Raw genomic sequence first — 7,350 nt, forward strand, 5'->3', positions numbered from 1 at the left:
GTCCAACGTACTTTTATTTAACTGAACCGTAACATGTTGGGAAATTTACAAACTGAGCAAGTTCATTGTTCCGTGTTAGTTCAATGAAGGCCAAGTGAAGTGCCGAGGCGCTCGTCGCTGCAGTATAGCGGTCACGCCATAGAACTTCAGGCATGTTAAAATCGCCCCCAAGTAGAATAGTTTCCAATGATAAGACCGACAGTGATCGTGCAAGGCTGTGAAATGGTTCTATGCACGAGAAGCGGGTGGGAGAGACGACACCGAACGACGACGTGGAGAAGTCGATTGCGGTGAGATTCACGAGAATTCACAGGCATATCAGTAGGGTAGGAAGGAGAAGGTGATCGGTGATAAGAGGAGGTGGTAGGACGTGCGCTGATAGCCCAAGGCTGGATGGATGCTTGTACGTTCCTCGGGAGCGTAGCCACGTTGCTCATCCTGTTGACGCCTTCGACAAAATCGCGAGATGTGCCCTCGACAGCCACAGTAGTAGCAAACGGGCCTGGCAGGACGCGGAGCATAGTAGTAACGCTGTACACGCATTGGCGGTGAGAACGAAGCCACTGGAGGGTGATCTCCTGGGGTAGGCATATGGGTGGTAATGGCTGTAGAGAGCGCCGCAACGTCGGCAGACGTTGCGGCGCTCTCTACAGCCATTACCACGGGAAATACTACAGCTTACTAACCATTACTACAGCCATTACCACGGGAAATACAGAGATCTTATAATGCCCCCATAACACTCCCGGAAATCAATAGAGTACTCACTCCTGACAAAAAAAAAAAAACAGCGCCTGGTCCGGACAGAGTACATTACGCATTGCTCGCTCACGTATCTCCTAAAGCTATTGAAACGTTGGTTCGTTGTTTAAAATATAATCTGGGGCACGGAAAAAATGTCGAATGAGTGGAAGAAAGTAATCATAATCCGTTTCTTGAACGCTGGAAAACCTCCCACAACAACAACCAGCTATAGACCTATAGCACTTACAAGTTGTCTTGCAAAGTTTTATGAAGCCATTATAAACATAAGATTGACATACGTCCTTGAAACCGAGAACCTGCTAGATAACCATTAGTGTGGGTACAAGAGAGGTTACTCTACAACAGATCACCTAGTCCGGCTAGAACACGAGATACGTGCTGCCTTAGCGCACAAGCAGTACTGTCCCACTGCTCGACCTAGAGAAGGCCTACGACACAACGTGGAGGTCTGGTACTTTAAAGGACTTAGCGGATTTAGGGATCCGCAGTAGAATGCTCAAATGTCTTGCCCATTTCATGTCCGATTCCAAGTGCGTTTAGGAACGGTACTGTCACGTGTATTCATCCAAAAAAATGGTGTGCCACAGGGATGTGTATTAATCACAACACTGTTTCTGGTGAAAATGAACTCAGTCAGTAATTTCATACTCAGTAATGCACTCATTATATGTAGATGATCTTCAAATTGCGTGTCATGCATCGAACTTGGCAACCTGCGAACGGCAAATAGAAGTCACATTAAAGAAACTCGCGCAGTGGGCATCTGAAAACGGCTTTCGCTTCTGAACTGGAAAACTATTAGTGTTGGATTTCACAAGAAAGAGGCCTACAACCAGGCCCCATCCTTAAGTTACAGGAAGCCACACTACCGTTAAAACAAGAACACAAGTTTCTGGGTGTTCTGTGTGATAAAATGTTGAACTTTCTCGCGCACATAAACCGCCTTAAAATTAAAGCGAACAATGCACTTAACATCCTCATAGTCCTGCCCCGGAAGCGCTGGGGCTCTGACCGTAAATAGACTGTTTTAGAATAGCGTTTGTCGCCTTACGTACGTTAAACGCAAGCACCTTTGCGGGACGTTACGGTGCGTGTCCTTTCAAGTCCTTTAGTTTACCTTACGAAAGCACAAACGTAAAGAAAACTTCATAGAACAGGGCGCCACCTGGCGCCTCGTGCCCAACGTATCTAAGCCAAGACGGTCCATTAGCAACCATCCAGCTGTTGCTATGTGGACGCGCCTCCCCACGAAACACAGAACCTCTTAAAAACTTCTTGAAACGGCTACAAACGGCTATAGACGTCTTGGTCTATCATAAGACTGAAAATAGAATTTCTTCTAAACATAACCTCAGCACTTGGAATATGCTAGTATATATTCTATCTGCGGCAAAACCCACTACGGGTGTCACTAGAGTCTGTTTTGGTAAACGCATTCAGAATGTCTAACTCAAGAACTTTTCTAGATCTTTTTGTCTAAAAGTGCATAAAATGCCAAACGACGTGTTAAATGTGCGGTTACCGTCGGCCGTCGGCGTTAGCGAATAAAAGACGCCTCAGACAAATCGAACTCGTTCGAAGCAACATAAGATAATTTCACACCAGAACTTCAACAATCAAGGGCGTGTTATTCTTTTCCATACGGGACGCGCACACGACGCCTGGAAACCATTCTATGCTCGCGCAGCAGGTATTTACAGCAGCAGGAGCGAAACGCCGGTGTTGCACAGCTAAAGCTGCACAGCGGTGTCACAGAGCCACCGCGCTGCGACCACTTCGGCGGCACAATCCAAATTTGTCGGACATCTCATTCTGTGCTGGAAACAGTGGGAGGCAGGAACTTTGAAAAAACGGCCACTGCCGCCCGCTATTTCTCGGTCGTGGGTTCGTTATCCAGTTGTGCGTCATTCTAAGCCGTTCTGTACATTTATACTGGATATTAACTGGAGTCATTTAGCTGTGCTGATGCTGTTTGCCGTGTGTTTTGCATCAGTGCTTCGTGACATCGGCTGTATTGCGTGTTTTCGCCGACGGCTTACTACCACAATGGCGGGATCTGCGTTCGCCGCCTTCGTGTCTCGGTGCGCCTTTGTACGTCGCACGTTCGGATAACACTTTTTCCGGTAAGTGAAATACATTGCGCTTCGTTTTTCGTCAACAATGTGAATATATTTAGGTGTTACCCGCGGCAATTCTTGATATATGGGCTCTTCTGTCCTGCGAGTTTTCGTCATTACTTTTATACGAGGGTTCTGCTTGTGTTCAGCCGTTCAGCACTACCGCGCTCCACGACTTCCGCAACAACAGTCAGAACTTTGCCCTGCTTGTTAGCCTGTGACTAACGTAGCACGAGCCAACCGAAAGGAGTGTATTCGAAGACGACGCGCTGGCTGTAATGCTGAACCAGACTGAACTCGCCTTATTTTGTGTCCTTTTGTACTTACGTGTGCGCGCGCGTGTCAGTGACTATGCAGTTTGTAGCTATTCCACTTTCTAGCAAAACAAAAAATATAACTGCAATGTTTACTTCATCTATACAATTCCAAATTAAATCGTCTGCTGATGTACAAATTTTACTTGTTTTGTTATAAATAAGCAGCAAAACCTTTAACCTAGTAGGTGCTTCATCTGGGAGTGAAATCACGACAGCTTGGCATTTATTAATGAATGACTGTGACTGGGTCACCTTATTTTTAATTGCAAATCTGCCTTTCAACTGACTTGATGCTATCTTATTTTGTCCCTTTCACTCTATAGACGGCTGGACATCCTTCTTGTACCTTGGCGCTAGCTGGATGACGGGACCTCATGATCAGTGTAAGCCAATGTACTGTACCCTCTCTGGTGCTCCCACTGCTTTTTATGTGGGTTAAGGCCAGGGAGCGCTTCGTGGTAAAATAGCTAGTTGGTGTCTCACCAACGGCCATTTTTTTGCACTGGTCCATTATAAGCTGCCACTATTATAACCAATTTCTCAGTGCCAGTGTACATACACAGTTCTACTAACAATTAGTTACCCTAAGCCTTACAAAATTTACCTGTAGGTAGTCATTGCTATGTAAGAACTCGCAAATTAACTCTGCTGTGTCATAGGAGTATTCCATACATGAGTAAAATTTAGAGTGAGTAAATGAGTAAAGTGTACATGAGTAAAGTGTACATTACACCTTGCTTCCCTAATGCACAAATGTATTCAAGCCAGTATTTGATTAGTTTGGTATTCTAGATGTTTTCTGTGTGATTTAGTTTCTTCACAGGAACTTATTGCACAGCATCAGCAAGCAGTCTAATTTAAGATTTAGGTGTGCTGTAAAAGGTGTGCTTTGCCGCTAGAATTGATAAAACATGGGCCAAGGCTTTCATACAAGGACAAACTCCAATTTTGCTCTACCACCATCAGCACTTGGCTGGCGCTTGCAAAATTAATCACATCAAGTAGCTTGTGCCAGACTGTCTTTTAACCTTATTGTGAGGAGATTACAAAGCGATCTGTGGAGGCGCCTGCGTCTGAGATATAGATTGCGCTGCAACATATGTGTGTGTAGAACAGGCATGATGCTGAGGGTTCCAGCAGTTTGCAGAGGTGCTTTTGAAATTTTGTCATGACTGCAATTTTACCTGTGCTGTTTTTTATCACCTATTTCAATAATATCATTGGAGGTGTTATCAGAATTTATCAATCTATTTGCCCTGGCTCATTAGCCTGCCACATTTGCCATTTCACTAGGTGGGCAATTATTCTGCATGGACCATTACTTGAATACACCTTTTTGTGTGCAGTGGCTTCTCAGTTGCAAGTCAGCATAGATGCTCAGAATTACCTGAGGCTATATATACACTGATAATTTGCCACCTATACGAATCACTTTGCACTTTCTCATGCAAACAGCATGTTAACACTTCCAAGGTGTTGCGTCATTTGTGTGAGGTATTGCCCGAAGCCAATTAGGGTCACTTGAAGATATATCAACAAAAATGATTGATCCAGCTAGGAGTGTTGCTTTGGAACACTACTTTATCACCAGTCCTCCTTTGCATGCTACCTGCTTACTCTGTACTGTGTCATGTTTAAGTTTGAAAGAAAGGCAACAGCTAGGCAGCGCAAAATGCCAAACTTGCTTTTAGTTCAACAATATAAGACGCTATTTAACTTTTTAATGAAGTTAGTACATCATTTACCTGCAGAGTGATGTACTGTTTCAAACTGATTATATTTTGCAGGAAGCTTCTCAGACTTGTTTGACAGGTTGATAAGTGGCTTTTTAACCACAAAACACCATACAATAATTTAAAGGCTGACTTTGACTCTGCTATGCAACTTAATGACTATATGCCAGGAACAAGGTCTCTGAGTTGGGGCGCTGGCTAACACTCCCAGCGTTCTACTAGGACACATAAATACCCAAGAAAGTGGATGGGAAAACGACGCCGCTGTAGCTCAATTGGTAGAGCATAGCACGCGAAATGCGAAGGTTGTGGGTTCAGTTCCCACCTGCGGCAAGGTGTTTCTTCATCCACTTTAATTTCCATTAATTTATCGTTTTTTATTTAATTGATTAAGCACAAGTAATTTCCCCTATGTTGTCCTTGGTGTCAGTGTTTGTTGGCTTCTTATGATAGGAAATATACTAGTCATTTTAAACATCGCATACATACCTTAAGATACCCGTAATTTAAGAGGAAGGAGTGCTTAAATTTATTTTTAATGTGAGCCAAACTTCTTACTTAGCACATATTGCTAACTGAAGTTCCAATTTCAACATTCCCATTTCCTCCCTTGCCCTTTTTTTCCTGTTCTGTGCAGGTATTGCTTTCCTATGTCTACAAGAACCGTCACGCGTGGCCTGTGACAGCAAGCTTTTGTGGGCAGCCAGTGCTCTCCTACGAAGGCTGGCCTACTCTGGCAGCGGCGGCAATCATCTTCAAGATTTATCGATGATCACCTTTGCTGCTATTTGTCACTCTTCTTAATTACACTTTCTGCATCTTTTCTAATCTATTAGGTAATAAAGTATGAGTATGTGACATGGTGTGAAGTTGATGCCTTGCTGCATTTTCGCTTGCAATCACCTTTTATGCATGAAAAGCTCATCATACAATTTATGAAAAAAAAATAACAGCATATTATGATTTATCTTTCAGTTCTTGTAACATGCAACGTACAAGGAATTCACTAATGGATGGTATGCCGAAGAACTGGCCATTATTTCTGCGTGATGCTGTGCAAGCATATGGCGTTACCTTACAAGAGGCACCCAGAAAGTAAGTTACAATTTACTTTTAAATGAAGCATGGACATCAGAAAAAATATATTTATATTGCTAGTTAGAGTGGTTCGCAGAGTGTTTTTCCAGATGTGTACTATCCTTTGTTTCTTAACTCATTGCAGCACAGTGTTCTGTTTCGTATACTGGTGTAAGGCTATTGTGCCCCCTGTAGCTGAAACCAGAATGTAATTTTTGCCTGAACTGCAGCATCACTGACAAAATTTTTCTTTGCTAGAAACTATTTCAATTTGGTGGAGACCCAGCAGGGCGAAGTTTTGTCAATAATGACGTGTTTCACGCAGAGATGTTCTTGTTTAGGTCAATGAGTGAACATTGGAATTATATCAGCATACAATACAGATCTTGTTTGATTTGCAAAATAATTGACAGGTGGCATTCAATTGATTTGTCTAATTAAAAAGCACAAATTGACCAATGAGGCTGTACTACACTATTCCCATGGTTCACATCTGGAAAAACTACCTCTGCATCACTCTATCCGACAATATAAACTTTTTTTTTTCTGATGTCCATGCCTCGTTTAAAATAAATTGTAACTGTGGGCAAACGTCGTGTTACTGTAAGAGCTGCCGCAAAAATTTGGGGGAATGTCTAATAAAAGTCTTCAGTTGTGCTTGTCAAGCTGTCCATTAGCCAACTTTTAGCGTAACGTTAGCAGGGCTAACTGAAGTACTTCTAGACGTCCATGGCTACAAAATGTCTTGATCAAGACAGCTACTAGGCTTTTGAATTAGCCGTTGAAGACATCTTTTAGACATCAAATAGCTGCTTGCGTGTTTCGTGGGTCGTTAGGCGTACGGGTGCCAGAATCTCCGAACGATCTCAGAAAATGGACGTGCTGTGCGCTCAAAACGAATCTTTCAGGTGAGCTTAGAGAAAGCGAAAGCTCATCACAAAAGTTACTGGCGATCAACGCGAGTGAGGGCGTAGCCATCACTAAAATTCACGCTGAAGCGATGGCCATGGGTGCCGCCATGTTCGACAACGCTATTTCTTAGCGTCCGCAAACATTACGGGCGTTAAACTCGCAAAATGACGTACGTTATCATAGCACGCGTAAATTGCAGAAACCCAATAACGTTTCGAGCATGTGCAGTGAGGACAACGCTATTTCTTTACGTACGTAATGCTTTTACGTTCGGTTGAAAACGCTAAACTAAACCTGTATAATGCCTGCTACGCATCTACCGCACTTTGGTACGTAGCATATTAGACTATGGTAGCATCATATATTGGGTGAGGGAACAAACGCGAGTTAATGACATCTTAGCCGAAATCAAGATAAAGAAATGGGCAT

General features: G+C 43.3%; 1 long non-coding RNA gene across 1 annotated transcript; it reads left to right on the forward strand.

The window, feature by feature from the left end:
• Nucleotides 1–2,553: 2,553 nt before the first annotated feature.
• LOC135914156 (uncharacterized) lies at nucleotides 2,554–5,790 on the forward strand. The gene is made up of 3 exons (XR_010568228.2): nucleotides 2,554–2,888; nucleotides 3,523–3,582; nucleotides 5,570–5,790. It is a non-coding gene; the product is annotated as an uncharacterized lncRNA (long non-coding RNA).
• The last annotated feature ends 1,560 nt before the right edge of the window (nucleotides 5,791–7,350 follow it).

The sequence above is a fragment of the Dermacentor albipictus genome, unplaced genomic scaffold (genome assembly GCF_038994185.2).
Source record: "Dermacentor albipictus isolate Rhodes 1998 colony unplaced genomic scaffold, USDA_Dalb.pri_finalv2 scaffold_12, whole genome shotgun sequence".
Lineage (NCBI taxonomy): Eukaryota > Metazoa > Arthropoda > Arachnida > Ixodida > Ixodidae > Dermacentor > Dermacentor albipictus.